Source organism: Vespa crabro, chromosome 16, assembly GCF_910589235.1.
Source record: "Vespa crabro chromosome 16, iyVesCrab1.2, whole genome shotgun sequence".
Classification (NCBI taxonomy): Eukaryota; Metazoa; Arthropoda; class Insecta; order Hymenoptera; family Vespidae; genus Vespa; species Vespa crabro.
The window spans coordinates 4,775,964-4,798,609 of record NC_060970.1 but is presented as its reverse complement, the minus strand read 5'-3'; the positions used below and the strand labels follow the sequence as shown (position 1 = coordinate 4,798,609).

Sequence of the window (22,646 nt, the reverse complement as noted above, 5' to 3'; positions counted from 1 at the left end):
TAGTAAATATCATGATGATATAGTAAATATTAAAATGTATAATATGCACGTCTTCTATAGTATTCACGTTCACTACCTTTTTATATAAATGTACTGTAGCGTGGTTGGACAAAAAATGGCAAAGATTTCAGTGAAATGAATCTACTGCGCATGTCGTTTTGAAGTAAAAGTAGAAGGTGCAACAGCTCTCGTTTAATCGTCAGGAACAAAAACATCTGTTTGTTACTTACGTGGGAGCTCTTACCACTGCGAAGGAAATGCTAGATGTACTGTAATTATTTAAATGGAAGAATGATTATAAAGCCGTATTGCATCGATTCTTTTTATGCCGCTTGCTGTACTACTCTAATAAAAGATAATTAGAAATGCATAATTGGAATGCAAAATAAGAAGGAATAACGTAGAAGTTGTCTTTTACATTGTTGTTGGTAACTTAAGACAGATTGAAATTTTCTTTGCGACGTAATTCGGAGCTCTTAAAAGTAACGAGGACTATATTGCACTATGCTCGAACAGCGAGTGGAAGGTTTCGAACTGACTGCGCATGTTCTCTTTGAAAAGGAAACTAAAATATCCCTCCGTTGATCCTTGGGAACTAACATCTGTTCCCATACTTATAGAAATTGTATAATTCTTCAATTGGGAGGATATTCCAATTGATTTGAAGATTATAGTATTATTATTTTTAATTATTTCTTTACTTTTTTTTTTTTCTGCAAAGTGTTGCTGTCCGTTGATTTTGCCAGTAATATTATCAGTAATACTTTCGTCATGTCCTCGAAAGTTATAATAAGTGACATATACGAATACTACGATTTGAACGAACGATTGTTACTGCAAGCAGGTTTATGGCCCTATCAAGAAAAATTTGAAAAGTTCCTTCGAACGTTTATCATCAATGTATCTTTGCTCGTGGCCTTTTTATTTGAGGTAAATCTAATAACTTTTTAAACGTATCTTTGAAATTATTTTCTTTCACATTTATTTTACTTTTAGTTATATCGATTCTACATCTCGGACTTTGATATAAAATCGATCATTGAAGAATTTCAGATATTTATAACCCTTCTAAGTGGCTCGTATGGTTATTATAATGCCATATTTCAATTCGAATTGGTATGTATTGCAAATATTATATCGACGAAGGCAAAGAGAAAAATGAAAATGTTCAGATGAACTTTACAGGTGAAGAAACTGCTTGATCATATTATATTCGATTATAATCACATATCGAACAAGCAAGAAATAATTATTATGCAGAAATATGCAAAAGAAAACAAACGATTCGTTGTAGGGATTTTATGTAAGGAAAAAAGGAACGTATCATTTCGTGGATTTTTAACAATTAATTTTATTTCTTACTTTTGTCGTTTCAGTGAGTTTTTATTTGTACATAATTATCTTAACATTCCCGTCTGCATCACACTTCGTTTTATATATCACCTGTGTTGTCAATGATACTCAATTGACCTTACCAATTGCTATTGATACTATTTCATTCGATAAAAGGTTGTTTTATCTCACATTTTTCATTCAATTATTTATATTATGGGTCATAACTACAGTGGCAATCGTAAATTTGACGACATTCTTATTATTTTTATCGCATGCATGCGCCTTATTAAGTATCGTAATGTAAGTATACATAATCGAGAAAAAAATATTTCTATAATGATGTTTCGATTATTATTCGCACTACATGCAACAGATTTAAGATTGGTCAACCGTTGAAAAAAAATTCACACGAACTTTCGTACAAATGGTCCTCTATAGCAACGTGCGATGCATACAATTGGATTAAAGATATAGTGAGACATCATGTAAATGTTACGGAGTATGTACCTTAGAAATTTTATCCTTAATACGCGCTCTTGCGCTTAATATTTTTTCTTTTTGTTAAAATTATCTTTTTTTTTTTTTTTTTTTTTTTAAAGATTCATCGATCTGCTAAATGACTTATGTGAAAATATATATTTAATTGAGATGATGTTTATTATGTTATGCATTATCGTAGATTGTATTTGTGTAAGTAAAATTTTACAATATGTTTTAATTCTATAATGTTCATATTTCATTCTTGATGATATTTAAAAACATTTGGGAATAGTTAAATTGTCTGGCTTTAGCTATTGCAGATCTCTGACTTGATAAAAAATATGAACGAAGCATTTTTATACATCATTTATATTGGAGCATCTGTAATTATCTTTTATCTTCATTGTTATGTCGGACAAAGATTATTAGATCATAATGCAGTACTTTTAGAGAGTTTGTGTGTATATCATTTTTTTTACCATATATTATTAATTAATAATAATTATAATCATTCAATATTGGTAGATCTCAAATATCATTCTATGAACTTCCGATAAAATATCAAAAAGATTTATCACTGTTATTAATGAAAAGTATTAAACCATGTGTGATTTCGTTCAGGGGAATGTACATAATGTCGTATGATTTTTTTGCACGAGTAAGGATTATATTATTTTTAATATTACATACATGTTGTGTATTAAAAATGAATGTATTCTTTTAGGTTATTCGTACATCATTATCCTACGCAATGGTGTACCATAACATATGATTTTTGCATTGATGCAAGAATAACAAGGAACGTTTGCAATATTTAATGTATTCTTCAACTTGCATAATACTTATGATATTTATTATTAATATTATATGAAAGTAATATGAAATTATTATATATATATATATATATATATACACCTCGTGATATTTTCGGTGTGGGTAAATCTTTCGTGTAATAATTTTTATCTTTCATTTCAAAAAATACGATTATTTGAACTTATTATTGTACCATTATAACATATCACTAGTAGCGACTTTTAAGAAACATTAAGATGTCTAATATGAATTTACAAGATATTTCTAAAGATGGAAAAATTATTTATAGCAGCTTTAATGATAAGCTTAAAACCATGTACACTTTCGTCCCGCAAGAGGTTTGTATTAGTAATGTATGACTTTATTTTAAAACGTATAATTCAGATTTGTCTCGTTGAAGTTTTCATAATTAAATTAATTTCATTTTTAGCTCATACGTAATGCGTTGTCATATAACTATATGGGGAGTATATTCTGCACGGAAGAATAAATCATAGAAATAGTCACAAGAGGATTTAACGCTTATGGCTTATCTTCTGTTGAGAGAAAAAGCGTCTCCAGGAACTTGGAGTATTTGCATTTTGAAACTTATATGTTAAGTCATTTTTTGCAATCTCTCTTTACCATCTCTTTTTTTCTTTCCATATAATACGTAACTTACTCTGTTGAGATTTATTAAACCATGAAACAACTGCTTGTAAATTATAATTTTCGAGCTTACAATGAAAAGTTATACGATAATAACTCTTTCTGAATCTAACCATACCATATTTTCCAGTGTCTCTTTCCAAATGTCGACTCCTTGGTCCTAGAAAAAGAAAGAGTATAACGTTCTAACATATGATGGACAGCAGAAAAAGAGTCGTGCATTGGCGTGCATGCGCAAGGACTATCTATATAGATGTTACAAAGGAAGGATAATGAACTGCATTTAGCCGCTCGCTTAAATGCTGAAAAAGAGCACCACTTACGAATTCGATGCAGTTTTATGTTAGAAGCCGAAACCCATTTCAATTTTGCACGGACGAAGAATTGTTGTTTCTTTCTCTTTTTTTTTTTTTTTTTTTTTTTTTTTTTTTTAATTATTGCCACGGTAGCAATAACTCGAGGTTTTTATATTGTCATTAATTTCTTTACCTCCTCTATCATCTCTAAGTTCTTGTTCGTTTTCTTTACACTTTCACATTTTAATTTTTTTTTCTTTTCTTTCTAATTTTTAATTCGTCTCTCTTTTCCTTTCTCCTCGATCTTTGTCGTTTCTTATTATCACATACTTTTCACATTGGCTAAGCGATTTATGCTTCAGTAAAATAGCTATGCGTATAGCTAGTATCGTCTCGTTTGTATTATCGCGTGCAATTATGTAAAAACTATGCTAATAGATATTGCATAGAAAAATCCATTTATAGGAGCATAGTGGAAGGGGAAGAAGGATACATAGTTCGGCAACGAAAGTAGTTTCGAGAAGTGAGAGTAGAGGTAGGAGAAGGATTACCCTAGGAGAAACGGGGATTTCGGTGTAATGAAAAAAACTGCAAATATTATGCAAATGCAATAATACATGTAAAATGAGCAACGCGTCGCTTGAACTTGCAAGAATAGACGTATACGAGCCTTTCTAGGCAACTTATATATTGTTTTCTGCTTCTTCTTTTTTTGATTTTTAATTTTTTACCATCTAGTACACCTTCTTATCTTCGTTATTCATTGAACTTTTAGCGTTTGCGTTGATTGTCAGTGTCATAAAAGAATTGCCTTTTTCTTCTTTTTTCCATTCTCTGATCGATGGATCAATTTCTCATAATTCTTGGAGTAGTGCTATTATTTTTATTACAATGCAAATACGATTTTCTCTCTCTCTTTTTCGTAACATCGATTCATAATTTAATTTAGTGAAAAAAGTTGTTTCTTTGTGAATTTTTTTTTTTTATGAATTATATAAAAAAAAGTTCGTGCGCTATGAAATACGATATGTCTCGCATGTTCGGGAAATATGACAGAGATTTCTATGCTGACGTAAATTTGAAAACGTCATTTCAATTCGAGTGACCGTCGTATAAAAGCTTCAACGAACCGTACGAGCCTGCGGTGGTCTTTGATGTTACGTTAATTACTCTTTGTTAACCTGCACTTTACCTTTTCTATTATTTTATTTGGATGGTTCGTTGTCGTTGCAATTTAATGTTCTCTCTCTCTCTCTCTCTCTCTCTCTCTCTCTCTCTCTCTCTCTCTCTTTCTCTTTTCGACATTTTTATTGTTCTCGTAATCCAACGGGGTCAAGTGTAGTAATCGTGGAATTAATTTTAATTTCAAGAGAATAATTGATAAAAGATCAGTTCGAATCTTTTGTCTTTTCGAAATCAATAATCATTTTTAAGTATAGAAAACGTTGATACTTTTTGAGAGAAGATAAAGGAGGAAACGTTATTAAGGCAGTTGCGCTTATGGAAGGGCAGAAGTGCGCGCTTGTGCTTGCAGCCCTGTCGGTCGTTTGTGCCCTAAATGTCATTTACATATTCATGCTTATAACCGGCCATTACGGGGTTGAGCGCGAAACTTGTTCACGGAGTATTCGCGCACGCGCTGCGAAAGGCAACGCGCATATCCTTCGTATGCCCTTTCAGAGAGAGAGAGAGAGTCCTTTAATACCTTCTCCGGAAACTACTTGGAATCTCATTTCTACGTGGATTTACATCGGACGGAAACTTACTCTTGTAATACATTTTTCCTTTGTACACTTTCGTTTACGCATCATCGATTCTCTCGGATTCAAACTATTCTCTATATCTCTATTATATTTGTTATTTTTTTCCCCGACAGACGGTGATAAGGATGATCGTTAACTTTGCTCTCGATGTTGAGTATCACTTGACAAGACTGTATCTCAAATGTTGAATGACAGTTGACGCGTGATTTTTTATTTTTATTTTTATTCTTTTTATTTACAGGTATCAATTAAAATAGAATAGAATTTCAGTTTCCTGGTACGAAATGCCGAGCAAATAAAAATGTTAACGAAGCCGAGATATGATTCATTGAGGAAATTCTTGCTAAGTTTTTTACTGGCAGCTTAATTAAGAACGATATACCCTTTGTAAACATTAAGAACGTTATGAAGCCATGAAAGTCTCACGTTTTTCTCATCGTTTCGGTCGCCATGGAAGACCGCGTGTCCTTCATGGGTACGAATTTCATGGCCAATTATACTCCCTTATGACGCTCGACATAACGTTGGCGATCGTAATAATTGTTCGAGCTTACTTTACAATTCATCTGCGTTGTCTCCATTTTAATATCACTCTATTAATATAATTTTTTCCATTTCTTTTCTTTTTTTCTTTTTTTTTTTGCAGAATACACTTTGCAGTTATTTCAATTTCACCGTTTCTCTTCCAAGTCAGTTATTGATAGGATTTCCAAGAAATATGATGGATCCTCGAAATGGCGTCGAAGAGGATATTGACGAGAGTGATATTTCGAAAGTCGATGGAACATCGGCGGAGCGAGAGTCATACGTTATAGGGGCAAATTCCAGAAATAAGAGAGACAATTTGCTATATGACTTCCGCGGAATAAAACGTAACGAGGGTGACATTTGTCGAAGGAGGATCATTTGAACTGGCTATTACAGAAACGGAATGAAACAATGGCGACTATAGTCTACAGTCTGTCTTTTCCTTTGGGAAGAAGGAAATGTCAGTTCTTGTCTAGTCGAGTCCTTTAAAGGAGGAAGAAGAAGAAGAAGAAGAAGAAGAAGAAGAAGAAAAATAAGGAAAGGAAGGCTTAACATCTGTTGTAGAAAGAAGAAGTTTTGGAGTTGAGGAAAAGAAAAATAGAAGGATGAAGCATAGAATTCCAAAAATAATTGGAGTAAAAGAAGTTCTATGTGAAGTGAGTAATTAACTTTCAATATCCTATGTTATTACGACCTTATTTCACTAGTGAAATAGTCACTAAAGTGATGGGTACTCTTGTCATTTTCTTTCTAGCGACGAACACACGTTTCTCGGATAATAAAACCTTGATCGAGCATCGACGATCTACACCAAGAGAAAAAGAGGCAGAGAGATAGAGATAGATAGATAGAGAAGGAGAGAGAGAGAGAGAGAGAGAGAGCTGCGTGAAATTTGAGCTCACTGAAGTGCGGTGGCCTTCGATCCTATATTTCGTTGTTCGTCGATAAAGAGAAAGAGAGACACAAAGAGAAAGACTCGTTGAGGCTCGGCGTTCGACAATGGGCAATTTTCTCTGACCGGACGAGAAGTTTCGTGGTCAGCCTCGACTACGATTAGATAGGAACCAGGGTAATGGCGGGAGGTTCAATCTGCATTCGTAATGACGAACGTGGAAGGTGACACAGTGTCTGACCTCGGTGCAGTGACATCGGCCATCTATTAACCCCTGGAGCCATACGCCTGCTCTCGGTTCTCTGTCATGGAGAGGAAGAGAGGATGAGAGAGAGAGAGAGAGAGAGAGAAGGAGTACCAACCAGTTGGATCTCCCTTTGCCACCCTGCTAATGACCTCTTTGAACATTGTCACCATCCTACTATTCTTATCACCATTTCTCTTTTGATTCAATTTTAGATATTAAAAAAGAAATGTGTAAGTATTGTTTCATGATACTTTCAACTTTCTATAATTAAAAAATGATTATACAATGTAAAACTTATAGTTGATATAATTTATACTCAACAATGGTAATCCCCTTTGAATATGAATGAATAATTCATATCATGACGGAAAAGATGAAATAAGACTTAAAAAATACAGATGTATGAGAACGTGTATGCTTTCAGAACGCTTTACGAGGAACGTTCGGGAGGATTGTTCGAAAGTTTTAGGCCGCAGAGTAAATACATGCTATGCGACTCGATGCAGTGTACACTAATGACGAATAAGAGCAAAGTTTCACTGTGGCTTCGTGGGAGTGGTAATGGTGGCCTTCCTCTTCCCACCATCCACCCACCTACCACCTTCCAACCCGTGTGGAATTCCATAGCTAATCTTAAGCAGAATTAGCTTTCCAGTACTCGATTGGAAACCACTGTAATCACGTTTGCATCACTGCATTTAATTCCGTAAACGAGATTTTACCCGTTATCCAGGATCATGAGATGCATGAGGTCAGACAGAGATATCAATGAATTATTATTCTTGTGGTCAACATTGGTATTCTGGTGAGTCCTCCTCAACTTATGAGTTTTCCTTCTATTCTCGATTATATGGTTTAAACTGTTGGATTACTTGTTCCTTCTCAATCAATTGTTTGTGTATATATATATTAATAGCTTTATATATATATATATATATATATATATATATATATATATATATATATATATATGAAGCTATTAATGCATACCTAGATCGATTTTGCTATCATGTAAACAATTTATTATCAATCGACGATTGGATGTATATTGAATGATGAATACCTAATCCAGGCATCATCCTAATCCTGCTACATGATGGATTTAAATCCAAGCATATTTCGTGACCATCCCAGTGGTTGACCTATCCAATAGAAAATGGTTTTGGTCGATAGCGAGAAGGTACAAACAACGTTCAAGGTACCAAGCGTTGCTTGGGGTGATTGCGCTTGGTTGGCGATGCGCCACGCATCATTTGCCTCGAGAGTTAATGCAATAGCCAGACTCGCCGCTAGCCTATGAGATTAGAAAGTATAATGCTTATGTTTTATAGATTCGTGAAGCCAGCGTACGTATACTACTTTCTTTATCATATCTTGCCTCTAGCATAGTGCATTTCAATGGGAACGCTTAAACGTCTTTGTTGTTTATAGGTGTATGATGATGCTTCTTACAAGCTAAAAGGACAAACTAGATCTTTCAAATAATAAGTATAAAAGTATAAATATAAGTATAAAATATAGAGTAAAAACATTTGTTCATCTTCTCATTGAAATAGTTCACTCTGTATACTCTAACAAATTTCTATTTTCTCATTCAGTGAATGAAAACCCAAAGTTTATCACCATATGGTACTATCTGTATTTTTATTTCATCTCTAAGTTTCAAACAAAGAAATTTACATAGCTACCTACGACAGATGCGAAAGTGGACACATGTGCATAACAGTGCGCTTTGAGCGATCCTGAGAATCCCAGAGGATCCAGTGGTGGTTTTGAAGCTTCCCTTACTTACTATCGAGAATGCACTTTTCTTGTTTCGCACTTAAGACGAGTTTCCGGATGCGAGAGCTAGCATTACTTTCAATATGAACGCATATCGCCGTAAGCGGTCTCTTGCGTCACCTACATATGTTATTAAAAGCCTACAATCGTGTTATTTTTTTACGGTAATAATTATATATAACTTTGTCGAACGTTTTCAGATGATAAATTCTGCAGAACAAGTTGAATGGGAGTCAACCGATTCGATTTGAATCGAATGTAAACGTAGAAACGATCAGCTTATATGAATTTTGAACATATTATTGGTCCAGCTCGAGTAGTTTTACATTTAGAGAGAGAGAGAGAGAGAGAGAGAGAGAGAGAAACGAGCGATTTCAAACTACCTAGGAACTGTAATTTTACAAAGTGACGTACCAACACTCGACGATGTACGCCAGTGGATGAAGGGATCGGAGCAAGGGTGCACACTGCACAACCCTCATCAGCAACGGTATTGCCGCGATAGCGGAGCTACTCGTCAAATATTTACTTTAGAGGATGCTGGTGCCAGGCAACGGGAGTATCTCAGTTGTCGAGTAGGAGGAAGGAAGAGAAAGAGGACGTTGTTGGATAGTCCAATGCGTTATACATAGTTTCGTAAAAACGTTTAGTCATTCGATATTTTAGTATTGACTATGATTTTGTTTTTTTTTTTTCCAATTTTCACGTCGATTACTATCGTAGATTTCTCTGACTTCGTTTGTTACTATAATAAGAAAGCTATGCAAACACGAATAATACTCTAAATGATTAGGAAACCTTGAGAACTAGCTAGATAGTCGAACATTAAATATTCAGCAACTATTTTGTTCTCTGTAGACACATCAAGAAGGACTTTGAAATGTAGAAAGGTTACTTTGTCTGCTTTGAGTAAGGATGTTGATTGGAAGGATCAAAGTCTACATAAGTACAGGGTATTTAATTGTTCGACCATAGAAGCAGGTACTAATTCAAGTTTGAAGACTTTCTTTTTTAATTTTTCCCTCTGTTTCTCTTAATTACTAATTTCGTGTTACTTCTCGAAGGGTGCGTATAAATGTACACATTTTTCTTTTATAAATCTTTAATCAAATCTAAAGTCTTATTATATTTTTAAATACAACTGCAGAGAGTATTTTATTCAATCTTCATCATGAAAAGTATTGCCACTGAATGTAAGTTAACAAGAAATCGATGTATTAATTATAAGTAAATAGCATATTTCTTTGGCTGTATATTAATCACTTCTTGAATGCATAATTTTCAATATTCTTTTTATCGAGAATGAAAATTATACGTAGCAAAAGTAATTTTATTTACGTGTGTATAATCATGTTTAATTTCATATAATTTTCTCTACAATCTTTTACTTTCTTTGAGCTCTATTTCTACAGATACTAAATTTTACAAACCTATTTTCATAGTTTGAAATAAAAAACTATATATTTTGACAATTTTAAGGTTCGTATATTGTATTTTTAAAGTTTCGATTTTTCGTATAATAAATCGCGAAATTAGAAATTTCGCGGGTTTTTTTTGGGGGGGGGGGTGGAGGAGGCATTGTATAGATGGCGCACTAAGCGTATGCGCGGGGTTCACTTACCTTCCTTGCTGGTGATGAATCCGCCATTTTTTATTCTTCTGTGGTACTAATTGCAACGGAGTTTCCTCATCCCGCTAATTAGAGGTAATTAGTATATTTTTTCGAATGTACAATATCGTCCAATATACTAATCGATTTTCAAGTAAATAATTGCCAAGTGACATTGTTAACGTTTCGTGATGGTGTTGAGAATAAAAGATATTTGTATGGAAAATAATAGTATATATTTGCGTATACATTTTCTTTGAAATTTTTTTTCCAACCATTTTTAGCTTTATTTCTATAGGCATCGACTTATAATGATTCATTTCCATAGTTTTAGTTAATAAAGTATCTGTTTTGATAATTTTTAAGTTCGTATATCATTTTTTTATTGTTTCGTTATTTTCATATAATAGATCGAAAAATCGCAAACTTCGCGGGGGGCCATTACGTAAGTGGTGCATTGCGCATGCGCGATTCCGCCATGTTGAATTTTCCTGTGGTACCGGTTGCATTGGAGCCTTATCATCTCGTTATTTACAGGTAATTATTATATTTTTCCTAATGTACATACTTCATTTATATATCAATCGATTGCCGAAAAGACGATTTCCACGCGTGAATGTTCGCAAGACGGGGCATCTTCGCGTTTAAAAGATATTCGCGAAAATAAAATATGACGTCATAGCGTCACTCCGAGGGTTCTCCTCGCAATCATTTTTTCGTATTTTTCAGCTTTATTTTTGCGATTGGAGTGCTTTTTTTGTGTTTAAATTAATAATTTATTGATTTTTAATCGAAATCATTCAAATTTCGTATCATATTCGATTTTTGTATATATCCTGTATAGTTTGCATATACACACATATACATGTATACACTTATCATGCATATACATTATATATACACACATAAACATGCTAATAATCTTAGTTATTTTACTAATAAAGCCTTTTTATTTTGCAGATTATAATACATCATACTATATCAGTGGATCAGACTTCAGGAGATAGTCTACGCAGTCAACTTGCCCTTACCTTCTATTGTCAAGTCTGCGTTGTCATCATAATGTAAGTTTTGCTTTATACCTCTTTGCTATAGTTTTACCTCTTCACTATAGTTTTACCTCTTTGCTATAGTTTTACCTTTTTGCTATAGTTTTATCTCTTCGCTTTAGTTTTACCTCTTCGCTTTAGTTTTACCTCTTCGCTTTAGTTTTACCTCTTCGCTTTAGTTTTACCTCTTTGCTTTAGTTTTACCTCTTTGCTTTAGTATTACCTCTTCACTTTAGTTTTATCTCTTTGCTATAGTTTTATCTCTTTGCTTTAGTTTTACCTCTTCGCTTTAGTTTTACCTCTTCGCTATAGTTTTACTTCTTCGCTATAGTTTTACCTCTTCGCTGTTAATTGGATCTCTTCACTTTATTATGGATACATTAAATATATAGTAATATAGTCTATAATATAGTTTACGTATACCATAATAACAAAAATTAATTTACTATAAAATATAATTAACCTACTTTAAAAAAATTTTTATTTCATATAAAAGTAAAGTAAAATTTAATTATTAATACTATTTTAATCTTATTAGTATTATTAGTAATAATGATATATATATATATATATAATATAATATAAATCTTATTATTTTATCATGAACTATTCAGTCAAATAGATAAATCTAATTAATTTTATCCTAATAAACTAAATATTATAATATAAAATTTTATTGTAACGTAACTAATTATAATAATACTATTAATAGATACTTATTAATATTTTTTTAGACAATAGTAATTCCAGTTGTAATTTTGTTGTCATAGTTTAACTTCTTTTACTTCTGATTTTGATCGACAACTGAGCATTTACAGGAACTTTATTTGTTTTCTTGTTTGTTTAAACTAATTTTTCTTTTTCAGCATATCCTGTTTCAAGAAACATAATTTGTGATATTCTTCATGGAGCTCATCGTTCAAGGATTAATGAAGAATCTAGTAAGTAAACATTTGTTAACATTTTTTTATCTATAGTTTAAATAATTTTTTATTATAACAATGATTTTAATAACTTGATTTTTCTTTTCCTTTCAGATAATAAAGATCATTGCAATCGTGCGCGATGCATTGAATAAAGCGAGTGTTTTTTCGGTAATTAACAAAAAAATCACGGAGTAGAGGCAGTGCTTGTTCGTTGATTTAGATTCATTCGCGTTTCGTGATTTAAAGTAAGTTTTAGAAATATGTGAACTTGAATTGACTGCGTGCAATGCAGTAATAATAGAGTCAGTGTTTGTTCGTATATAGTTTTAATTTTCTTTTTCTAAAGACTATAGTTATAGTTTAACAGTAGAGATTCGCGAATTAAATTCAGTTCGTCTCGTAATAAATAAAATAAATAATTATCGCGTATTAGAGTCAGTGCATCATGGAAGATGATCAAGAAATTAGTACACATTTTCTCTAGGAAATTATTGGTAAATAATTTTTCAAATTTTATTAATAATAATTTTAATAATGATCTTGTTATGACAATAAATTTATTCGATATTTGTTTTTTGTCCTTTTCCAGATCATCAGTTATAATAATCTACAGGAATTTCAACCTACCCAATTTCAATCTACATCGATGTCTACCTACCTCATTTTCAACCTACAACGCGGACGAGTGTTTTGGAGCCATCGTAGAACTTCTTAAGTAGTGAGTGAAAAAATTATGGTCCCTCCAGTACTCATCATGCCGAGGATGAAAGGTCCGAATCGGCACGAGTTACTGGTTGTAATTTTTTTAATTGATTATTGACGAGCACGTGAGTAATTCTTATTTTGGATTTACTCACGAATAGTATTTTTTTCTTTCTGCATGTTTTCCATTGTTTACTTATTGTGCATGCCTATTTTTATTAGCTCAGGATAGGGTCTTCTTGTTTCATCGGGTAGAGTCGTTTTTAATTAAAAGTGCAATTAATTCGCACTTTTTTTTCTTCCTTTTTGTTCGCTTTTGTTCGTGAAAAAAGCATGTGATGTAGTATACATGCATTGCTTCCTACTTAGTCTATTTGATCGCGATTTACTTCGATATATCGATATGGATATATCAAAAAAAGAAAAAAAAAAAATGAGCAAGAAGACAAGCGCGACGGATAGATTCTGGAGTACAAGTGGCGCATCATGATTTTCTTCTTTCATTAGTATATAGCCGCTTGTTCGAAGGAGTCGTCCGAGGTTTTTTATTGCTGCATGAAAAATAAATGAAATATTCAATCAATTTTGTTGATAAAATAAAAGTCTCAGTAGAGTCATTGTTTTTCTAAGAAAAAAGTCGAGTAGAGTAATTGCAAAAGAAACAAAGAGACTTGTAGAGTCACAGCCCGTAGGCCTAGTTGATAAGTTAATCATTTTTAGCTCAGGATTTTCAGCAATTAATGTACTAATTCCCGTTTCTCCCCCCCGTATTTTCTGCGTTCTCATCTGTCCGTGTGCCCAGGCGTACTCGTATGGGTGAGAAACAGTTGGTATGGGTTTAGTTTTAAGTTTCCCCTCTTTGGCGACTGTCATTGCGTTAGTGATCGTGCACGATGTACCTTGCACCTGTGTGTGCGTTTTAGGTGGTGGATTGTACATCGTTTCGCGAAATTTTTAATCATTCACTTAAAAAATATTTAATTGTTTTTAACGTCAAAATTGCATGATAATAAAAAAATCATATTTGTACGTATGTTGCTAGAGTATGATAATATATTAGTATCTGATAATATTTATATTTAATTGAGCTTTTGCCTTATGCAAAAAGACAACCGATCGTTATTAAATAAACCAAACTATATTTTAATGAATAAAATAATACTCGTATGTTACTAGTATGGTTATTATATACTGGTACATATTAGTATTTACATTGAAAGTAGATCCTTACGCAATGGTCATTAACCTTGACAGTCGATTTCAGCAAATTGGTACGTACCCTTAATTAGTTAAGTATTAGAAAATACGTGGTTGAGCTAGGGTGTCGGAGATGCCCCGGGGCATACTCTCTAGTGTAGGCTTTTGCACCCTGGCGGTATGTGAGAGAATCGTGGAGTGTGTGTGTTGGAACGAATGTTTTGCTATTTTTTAAATATAGGAATATAGGTAGGCAGGTAACATACTTAGGTGTGAATGGTGCTTTAATTTTAAGTAGGTAGGACCGGTAAGACGCAAAGTATAATTTCCACTCAGGAGTGGAAAGTTTTGTCTCCGGATATTTGCAAGGTTTCAGCAAATTTTTACAATTTGTCAGCATGTTTGGTTTTCTTTTTTTTCTTCCATATCTTGCTGACACCCTGCATTGCGAGATATATCAATATCAAACAGTTTAAAAGTCTTTGAATTTATTTAAAATGTCATTACTTTCGAATCGTCAAAGATTTTTGAACATGTTGGATATTTAGTATTAAGAGTATTAACACTTCGCATTCTCGTAACTTATAGAATATGTAATTCGTTGTTTATATATTTTACATTAAAGTAAAAAGTACATTAAAAGCAAGAAGTAAAAAAGTAAAGCCATAAAGGATATATCATAGATATTCTAATTTTCTTCGGTAATTTTTCATGTTTCTATTGCGAAGTGTTAATTATAGGTTCATCGATTAGATCGAAAATCTGTTGGAGCATTCGAGTAAATGTGCCTGTGTAGATGTGCACGATTGGAAAATTCTTTTGGTTTATTGAACGTCCACAGGCTAGGATAGTTCATGAAATATGTAATAAAGGTTTTATTTTTATTTTTTTCTTTCTTTTTTTTTTTTTTTGCTTCATGCGTTGCGCTTAGGGAATGCTCCGATACAGTGGTTAGGGCACGAAGCAAAGAAGAGGCTATATGCCGAAGAGGCCCCCACAAATTGTGGCTCAAGAGGGCAACTATCGACTACGAGTTATTATTCGAAGGTTGTCGACATGTTGTACCCTTCGTTAATGGCTTGTGGTCTTATTTTTTATTTATATTTTATTACGTAGTCATTTTGCTCGTCATTAATAATCATCGTTGACGGAGATGATGGACCATTCCATCTCCTTGGCATGTGAAACACGTGCTACGATCATCAGATGCAACAGATGCACAATTGTTAGGATAGTATACATTTAGATATCGGGAATAACTGTATTTTTTCAAAGTATTTTAAAGATCGTGTATGTTTTATCCAATGCATATTATTTCAATGCGTTAGAGTTTTCATTCTTTTTTTTTTTTTTTATACACATTTTTTGTTCGCTTTAAAAACGTTTAACTAAATACGTATATATTCTACTGTTTCAGTAAATTTTAAGATCTACAAATTTTTGCTTACTCTGGTCGAGTATATTACATTCATCTTCGTGATAAATACGTTTAGATAATTTCACTTTTTGTTTCTTTTTTTTTCTTTTTTTATTTTTGCTTTTATTGCCCGAGTTAACTTTGAGAGTCATTAACTTTTTATTCAGATTTGGTTTATTTTTATAAGCAAAAGGAAAGAAGAGTAGATATGGTTAGAAAATAAAAAATGCATCTGCCAGCACGTTCAATGGACGTGCATTTCTACCTGCATGTGTTTATATGCTTTGTTTACAATTAAAAGATAATTAATATATTCTTTTTGTTCTAGGTGAACATCGTTGGATTATCTATCCTTTTCTCGTATGTTTTCATACGTACAAACGTGTAGATACAGTTTACAATTATAATATAACTAATTTATCTTCTTTCTGTTTCAGATTAACATTGCTGGATCAACCATGGACAATCCTGTTTGGTTTCCACGTGGTACAGCTCCTGGAACGTTGCTTTCGTTATATTGACATTTCTTAATCAAATCTTCAATCTGTTTCAGCCATGATCGCAACAAATCGACATCCTGAAAAGTACCTTGCATACAGCTTTAACCATCTATAACACTATACCACTGGTTTGTACGATTAGAGATGATATTTTCGAGGGAGTGAAATTACATCCCTGCTAGCATTAGGATGATTTTGTACGTAATAGTAATTTACGACGTAATAATTGTATAATTATTATTTGTTTCGCACAATGCGAGATGGGATAGATGGGAAATTATGTAAATTATTTCGTAATTATTTTTCACGAATTTGAAGATTTCGTGAACGTAGGCTTGGAATAGGATGGAAGAGGGTTGGGATGGGGGTTATGAGCAAGGGAATGTTATTAGTGGCCGAGGGTAAATGTGGTTTTCTCGTATTGTTGTCATGGGGAGAAAGAGAAACGAAACGCTTCGAACTTATCGATCCAGCATTATATTTCCCGCGATTAATTGTCTGGTACTATACCGAGACCGTTCTCCTAGCGTGCATTGACCTTCGTTTGACGTCGGCGTCGTTCGGATGAGCTCGCCTATGCTCGCTGGTAGTGGGGATTCGCGAATTGCAAACTCGCAGCTTTCCACCATTGCTCGCTCCGCTTCCGTCGTGTTTACTTCGTGTCAGTGCATACTATAGTTGCGTGGTCTATCCTTTCGAGTTGTCAAATGCGAGCATCGTTTTGACGTTTCTAAAGAAACGCTTTTTTACCTTCTTTTTCTACCGTTTCTATTGTATTTTTTGTCTCTTCTTTTTCTTTTTCTTCTTTTTCTTCTTCTTTTTCTTCTTCTTCTTATTCCTCATTTTCAAAGGACAAGTGTTGGAGTTCGTTCGAATTGAATTTTTCATATTGAACCTTTTAATTTTTTTGGTGACCATTTTATCTGTCGCTTTTCACTTTAATAAATGATCGAGAACGAGGGTGATAGAGATAGATAGATAGAAGAGGATTAGAAAGATGGTGCAAATTATCGGATCGATTTGTGCGTGTGTGAACTCGCAGTGAAACATTCTGTGCGTGTTTTGAAAAGTGTGTGCATTCTTCTTAAATAATTGATTATTTTTGTCATTGTATATTTTTTTTTTCTTTTTTTTTTTTTTCTCGAACATTGTTCATCGAGATAGAGAATACGACAGGGTTAGAGCAGAAGGGTGTGTTTTCGATAGTAGGAGAATCGTGTAGACACGTCGTTCAATTTACCCGCGCAAATTCGAATCCAATCCAAGTACCGTTTAATCCAGAAGGAGAGGTTCAATCGCATCCACTGGGTCGTTGTTCTTACTCGACAATGACCTTGATGTATCTAGGCTGCTGTTAGAATTCTCTCGTGTATCACTCGTACATTCGTCTATTTCATTCATTTTCTCGTTTCGTACAGCAATTGGTTCTTTTGCGATAGATTTAACTTAATTTCATTGATTTCTAAAATTTACTTGTAATTAATGGCCCTTATATATTTCCAATATTACAAAAGATACAAAGTTTCGTACTCCATCTCAATATCGTTGAATTATTTTTCATCAGTTTATACTTGCCTTAAAAATTACAATCTCGAGCATGAAGAATAAGCAAAAATAGCAACTGCTGTAGGTTTTTTTATCCGCGTTCGTTTTATTAAAAAAAAGAAAGAAAAGTTAATTATCGACCCAACCATTATTGTGTAGAATACGGTAAAAGAGTACTTTCAGTGTTTGTAGAATCGAATATCCAACTTGTCTATTTTTTGAATGGAAAACTAGGGTAAAGAATGCAATACTTTTTTCCCCCATCGAAGATAACAAAGAGCGTAACAGACACGTAATCAATGCATTTGCATCGGTTATGCATTTATTTATCTACGTAGTACGTCTATGCGTATATATATATATATATATATATATGTATGTATGTATGTATGTATGTATATGTGTATATGTATGTACGTATCTGCACATATCGCATGTAAATTATTTCAAGGGTAGTAGAGCGCGATAGAATTTTGCAACAAGGCGATAATTCGCAATTAAAGTAGGTACTCGACATTGCTGGTCGATGAATTGACTCGTGAAAGTGCAACCACGCGAGAGTCGCTTCGAGGTCCACTGATGGAAAAAAAAAGTTGCATTTGTCGCTAGGAAATTGGCTTCACTACGCGTATCGAATGATTAATTAATTTAACGAGTACTCTTCGTGTCGGTTAACAGAAATCTCATTCGATCATTTCTATGAACGCGATAATATCCAGGAAATTTGATTGATTCGTCCAGAAGAATCCTGTTTAATTTCATCCCCATTGGATAGTCACGGACATGCACATTATATGTATATGTAATATATGCACATTGTTTTCTTCTTTTCTTTTAGTTTTATGACTGGTGAATTCCTTTGAAATCCATTTAAAATAGTGAAACGTCGAACTAATTTCAATTATCGTCGTGATATCTGAAAAACAGACAGTGTTACTGCGATGTCAAAGTGACTGTGATAAACTTTCGAGATATTTCGATATTTTTACTCCGACTGAATTGATCGATTGACTTACTAACTGACTGACCAACTAACTGATTGACTGACATTTGAACTTTAGAGTTTCTTTTTTTAATGAGTGAGCAATGAGAGAACATGTCGGATAAAAGCAACGTCGTAAAAACAACGGATAATCCAAGACTCTGAAGTTCATTGAAAGGGAAGGAAGAAAGACGGAGATTTCTCGTGAGAAAAGGTCGAAATTGAAAAGCATCGGGGTAAGTTTTCTCGTATCTGTTTAATTTTAAAGCGCAGATCGAGTTTTATATAGTTAATTTCGCTTTGAATTCGCGTTGCATCAAATTTTCTTCGATTTATGACCGCGGACTCGTCGCCTACATTCCTGACGTTTACCAAATAATCACGTTTACCGAACGCTGTTATTCGCATCTGTTATTTTACGCTGAATTACGAGATTGCTCGTAGGAGATTATTGCTCAGCGGCTGCAGCGAATTGTTTCACGTAACAATTGTTCGAAGATCGATTCTCCGTGGCAACGTTTTACCTTTTTCTCTCACTGATTTTATACATGTGAATATATGCGCGTATGTAGTACACCGGTGTATCAATTAATCAGTCGGAGTGAGAACTCATCAGTTTATAAATTATCATTCTTTTTCGTAGCTACAAAATCACACTCTCGAGTCTATTAAACTAGGTCGATGAAGTTGCAAAGGAAAGATAGTGTCTCGAATTCTTTTTAAAACCGTTAGAGACGTGAGATTTAGATGGGATCTTTATTTCTCTCTTTCTACCGTGAAACTTCATCGAAGTATCCTCTACTTCGTCTTCCTTTATCTCTCTCCTCTCTCTCTCTCTCTCTCTCTCTTGCTTCCTTTTACGTCTTCTGCTTTGTTGACCTATTTCAATGTTTTTTCTTCCTCTTTTTCTACTTTTTTTTTATCTTTTATTTTTTTAAAATCCGATCGAGTTTGTCAGTTTCGTTTGGAAAAAGCGTCGTCGACTTTGCAAGATTGATTTCGTCTTACGTGCAAGGCATAATAAATGGATAAAATGAAAGATATAAAAGTTGATATTAAGTTCGATGAACTTATGGGAGAAAAACAAAGAATTGATGTTTCAGCATTTGAACTGAATTATGTCCTATATGAAGATTTTGAAAGGGAAAGGAAGGTGTTAAAAATCACGCCGCTGGCACATTTATCGATGCGTTTGCGATGTACGATATTTAACATGGGCCTTGCTTAAAAAGCAGGAGGTAAAGTTGCTACGCTCGCTGAACGTGCCAAGGCCGTTTCGAAAGAGTTACTGGCGACGCTAATATCTGTAATACCAAGCTCACGATCGTTCTACCATTCCGAAAGCTTTCCCAAAATCTGCTGCCACGGGCATCCTACTGGAAAGCATCCAAGGGATATACCTTAGCGTATCCTCGGCTCTCTCTTTTCCTTCTTTTTCGGAAGTTTTGCGGCGACGTTAAATAGGCCTCAATTTAAGTGAATTTACGATATAGCGTGAATACGAGAAATCTCGATAGTTTTTAAACCGCGACAAAATTCAAATCTCTTAAGATAAATATTCTAATACAAGTTCGTTGTACTTTCATTTATATGATATAAAAGATTTACAATCTAACATAACAATTATATGTTAAATATAATGTGATTTAAAGAAAAATAATGCATGAAACATATCTAAAGCTTTATAATTTCAATGTTGGATCGAGATGAAAGATTAGACGATCGAACACGTCGACATTTTTCACGACAGCTTTCAACGATGATAAAGTTCGCTGGCTCTGCTTTCTCACGAATATTTTATGACTTCGTCGTCTGGAATGATTTCATCAAATCGTTTTTTTTTTTTTTTTCTTTTTTTTTCGTTATCACGTGCAAGAAGGGATACCTACTATCTTTGGATTAGGTACATGGGATAATAGGATTTCTTTTTACGGTCGATATTTCGCGAGAGATTTCATCGTAGACACCGGAAAGTTCCTTTTTTTATTTTTTTTTTTTACAAAGAAATAGTATAATCTTCTGAATGAACTTTTTATCGTTAATTCGAATAGTTATATCGCGTGCTGTCGAACGAAGAGTCTCGAGTTAGATACTCATTCCTGTTTTCCGTATTTCGAGAGAGCGAGTTGAATCAGACAATTTTCAGAGAGTTTCCTTCGAAGCTCGAGCAAGTTTTTCAAAGTTGTAGAAAAGCGTTCGACGTGATTTTGCCTCGTCAGCGTTGCTTTCTCTGTACGTAGCAATAGACTGGTTGGATTTTCAGAAGTTTTCGAGGGTAAGAAAAATAGTTGCGATAAATATCCACTTTAAGTCTTCTTACATTCGTAATGAGAGTCTTTGAAATGAAATATTCGATCATGCTTACCCAAAATGTTTTTCAAGATTTTACAGTAAAAGTGTTAAAGTTAGGAGAAGAGAGAAAGAGAGGCAGAGAGAGAGAGAGAGAGAGAGAGAGAGAGAGAGAGAGAGAGAGCGAATGTGAGAGAGTGAAATCTAGAGAAGCTTCTCTAATTTAATTTTAGTGAATTCCCTTACGACAAGACCACAAGAGAGAAGACTCCTGAAATTCTCTTGGTGACATGAGGCCAATTCCGGGAAGTGATCATCAAGTGGACACGACAAACATACGCTTTTGAATTTCCTGGCTGTCCCATTCTACGAATAATACTGCCATCGAGCATCTTCTCTTTTCACTGAGCTTTGATCATTGGGGTCGAGCTTTTCAAATACCGGGAAAGCATCATTTCTTTTGGAATATTCGATTTATCGACATGAATTAAAAAAGGACCCCTTCGAAAAAGAAGTTCCGTTATGATTCTTGTTTTATTCATCATTTTCCCGTAATGTTGAACAACATTTTTTAAATCAAAGTAATCGACTCTCTTTCTCTCTCTGCCTTCTTCTGCAACTGCTTTGAAATGTACGAATTTTCATTATACGTAAAGCTTGCAGCTTCCGAGTGATCTTTGTTGAATAGGAAATCATTCCTTTTCTCTCTCTCTCTCTCTCTCTCTCTCTCTCTCTCTCTCTTTCTCCTTCTTCTATTTTAATCTCTTCGAAGCAAGAACATCTTTACTCTCAACTTCTTTCTTCTCTCAACCGCAACACTTTCCCCGAAGAAGCTCTCTTGCACATTCACTTTGAAAGTCCAACGTTCAAGATAGTTCCTCCCTTCGTTTTACCTACGTCGATTTCGAAGCAATTTTCAGTGAGCTTCCGGTAGCTCGCGACTTTTCCTATCTTCATTCGACCACTACGTCGACTTCTCTAGGGAACTTCTTCTTCAACCTCTACGATCGCACTGAATTACCAATGAACATTCTGATCACGTGCTTTTTTCCTGCAATGAGAATGAGTGAAAGGGAAATAGAAAGAGAGAAAAAGAGAATGAGAGAGAGAGAGAGGGGGGGGGGAGAAGGAGAAGGCGATAGGAGAAAGGGATGAATTGAACAAATAAAAAGAGAGAAAAGAAAAAAGAAAAAAAGTTGGATGAAAAGTTAGCTAGCGATGGTAGGTTTTAATTCGATCGCCGGTCTCTCCTATACAAGCTTTGTATTTTTTTTTCTTTTTTCTCTCCACACTTTTTTTTTTATTTTTTTATCGAAATGCATGAGCTTTTAAACCTTCTCTCGTAAATCGGTCGGTACTCGCGGTACGATTTTTTTTTTCATCCGATTATTTTATTTCTCGTGCGTTCAATTCAAGCTAAACCTTGTACGTTTTCTATATAAAGATTACAAGATATTTAAAATATTTTGAAATAAATAATCGAATACATATATTATAGTAAAATAGTAATTTCATTTATCTGTCTTATTTTTTTTTTTTTTTTTTATAGAAAGGACAAATCATAAAGAAATATAAATCAGGATAAATACGATGTAATAACAATGAGAAAAAAGAATAGAAACATTATACAACGAGCAAAGAAAAGG

The 22,646-nt window shown here is 33.7% G+C and overlaps 1 protein-coding gene and 1 long non-coding RNA gene across 6 annotated transcripts in view; both read left to right on the top strand.

Moving 5' to 3' along the window:
• The first annotated feature begins 5,987 nt into the window (after positions 1–5,987).
• Positions 5,988–8,332, top strand: LOC124429731. Its single transcript, XR_006943532.1, has 4 exons — positions 5,988–6,519; positions 6,618–7,232; positions 7,427–7,807; positions 8,075–8,332. It is a non-coding gene; the product is annotated as an uncharacterized LOC124429731 (long non-coding RNA).
• Positions 8,333–16,826: 8,494 nt separating this feature from the next.
• The window catches only part of LOC124429867 (TWiK family of potassium channels protein 7-like), a 175,110-nt gene continuing 169,290 nt past the window's right edge, over positions 16,827–22,646 (top strand). For 3 of the 5 annotated variants that reach the window (XM_046975650.1, XM_046975652.1, XM_046975647.1), the window contains exons 1-2: positions 16,827–17,253; positions 18,568–18,947. The gene's annotated coding sequence lies outside the window, so the exon portion shown is untranslated. Of the gene's footprint in view, positions 17,254–17,912; positions 18,067–18,567; positions 18,948–22,646 lie in introns of those variants that run through there. The other 2 variants (XM_046975649.1, XM_046975648.1) reach the window with 2 other exon arrangements.